The sequence below is a fragment of the Lissotriton helveticus genome, chromosome 10 (assembly GCF_964261635.1).
Source record: "Lissotriton helveticus chromosome 10, aLisHel1.1, whole genome shotgun sequence".
Taxonomy (NCBI): domain Eukaryota; kingdom Metazoa; phylum Chordata; class Amphibia; order Caudata; family Salamandridae; genus Lissotriton; species Lissotriton helveticus.
In genome coordinates, this window is record NC_136071.1 from 624,949,118 (window position 1) to 624,950,772 (window position 1,655).

A 1,655-nucleotide genomic window follows, 5' to 3' on the forward strand; every position below is an offset into this window, starting at 1 on the left:
GTCTCATTCTCCGGGTGAGACGGTGATGCACTCTTCGTGCTGTCATAGAATGTGAAGCCAGGAAGAGCGGATGAACAGTATCATTGTGGGTGTTGTTTGTGCGAAACATCCCTGAAACCATTTGAAATGCTGCCACTTTCCGTGCACAGTGGGGCTTGTTGTTCGAGCTCTTTGAGAGCAGCTTCGCTACCAAGTTAGACTAGATAAAGGATTTAAAATCATTTTCTCAGGGGAAAAGAGTGGGCACAGCGAGCAGGAGCACGAAAGGCGGATCCCCGACAGGCCCGGTTCTAATCCTTAGAAAATGACACATTGTGGAGCCCCGTCTACGGGTCCCCAGCGTTAGGTGGCGTGGCCAAGAGAACACCAAATGACGACATGTTACCGCAGTTCCTCGGGCAGGGATTTTACGCCAGACTGTAAACAAAGTTGTGGCTTCTGCGGCATGCACTTTTATTCAAAATGTTCTGTTTCAATGAGCTACAAGTTTCTTTCTGTTGGCCACCCACATTCTTTTCAGCCAATCACACAGCCAGCATCTTTCAATGCAGGGTCTTCGTTGGGTTTAGCGGAGGTGGAGATGGGGGGATTAAGTGGAAGGGCAAGTTTCCAAATTGCCAAAGTCATCATAGTGGCAGAAACTGCCAGAAAGAAGTAACTACAACAGGAAAGTGCAGCCTGCAGCGAGGGAAAGATGAAATCCTCGGTGCTTCAAGTGCTGGTTTTCATTATCGAGAAAGTGCTGCTGATTTCCAACTTCAAACTGTTGCCCTCAGATGAGGTATTTACTGCCAGTCACTACAATGTATCCATATACAAAAAGGGGAACCTGCTGGAGGTGCCCCGCACCCTCTTCGTCCACTTTGGCATCTACCTTGGGGAGTACCGGGTGGCCCACCTGATGCCGGATATCCTGCCCCTGCTTTCCGAAGACCTGTTCCTGCTGCAGAAGGTGGTGACCAACAAGCGGCTGGTGCTGGGGGTCCTGACCAAGGCGGCCAGCGTGCGGGTGGACTCGGTGCACGACTTCGCCTAAGAGAGGCTTATCCTGGTCAACCACCTGGACCGGAGCTTCCCACAGGGGACGCTGCCCGTGGAGGAGGTGGCGCAGCGAGCCGAGCAGCTGGTGGGGGCCGTGGAGTACAGCCTGCTGTGGAACAGCTGCGGGCACTTTGTGACCCTCTGCAGGTATGGCAGCCAGCCAGCCTCCAGAACGACAAGGTAACGCTATGTGTGACCCGCTTTTAGCATGTTTGTATGGAACTGCGTTACGAGAAAATAGTTGCATTGAAGCGCACTAAAATAATGGCATTTGCCCAAAATCACACGTCGTGGGATAGCTGGGATTAACCGCAGGGTTTCTGGGAAAAAAAAAATGCCAGCACTTTTCCTTCTAGATCGCACATATTCGAATCCTGCAGAAGTTGAGCAGGCCTTTCATTCTCCCGAGTCGATCAATCACATAGGTATTATAGAGCCGGGTAGCTGTAATACCCAATATTTACAGGTAATCATAACGGAGACATGAGTTGCCAACTGTTATGTACAAAGTCGACTTATATTGATATGCTAAACAGAGTTCCAGAATGTATCTTGAGTTTTCAGTACACGTTTTAGTGTGTATGCTCTCTCTAGTGCTCTGGAGTTGTTTTCGT

At 50.1% G+C, this 1,655-nt stretch overlaps 1 pseudogene; it reads left to right on the forward strand.

Annotated features, from left to right (window-relative positions):
* The first annotated feature begins 694 nt into the window (after positions 1-694).
* LOC144784072 (lecithin retinol acyltransferase pseudogene) lies at positions 695-1,225 on the forward strand (annotated as a pseudogene).
* The last annotated feature ends 430 nt before the right edge of the window (positions 1,226-1,655 follow it).